Source organism: Egretta garzetta, unplaced genomic scaffold, assembly GCF_000687185.1.
Source record: "Egretta garzetta isolate BGI_Z169 unplaced genomic scaffold, ASM68718v1 scaffold241, whole genome shotgun sequence".
NCBI lineage: Eukaryota > Metazoa > Chordata > Aves > Pelecaniformes > Ardeidae > Egretta > Egretta garzetta.
The window spans coordinates 1,383,642-1,384,155 of NW_009258675.1; positions in this window are offsets into that span (position 1 = coordinate 1,383,642).

A 514-nucleotide genomic window follows, 5' to 3' on the forward strand; every position below is an offset into this window, starting at 1 on the left:
CCTCGGAGAACAGGCTGCCAAGTGTTCCCAAATCCTCTTTGTGCTAGTGAAATCTGTCCTTGAGGGTTTGTGCTGCCTGCTGCAGAAATTAACTGCAGCTAACGGCTTTTTGCTGATCACTCACAGCAGCATTAAAAAGCAGAGATAAATCACGGGTTGGCGTTTGTAGGTTACGAGATGTTGCAGGTCCCCAGGGATTCCTGGTGCCTGGGGAGGGCTCTGGGTGACTTCAGAGGGAATTTGGACCAGAGCCGGGTGCTCTGCTGCAGCATCAGCTATGTCTCTTGAGGAGAATGATTTTTGGCTGTGGCTCAGTGTTTTTTCATTTATTCCTTCCCATTAGAGTCATAGAATTATAGAATTGTTTAGTTTGGAAAAGACCTTTAAGATCACCAAGTCCAACTGTTCCCCTAACCCTGCCATCCCACCACTAAACCATGTCCCTAAGCACCTCGTCTGCCTGGCTTTTAAATACCTCCAGGGATGGGGACTTGACCACTTCCCTGGGCAGCCC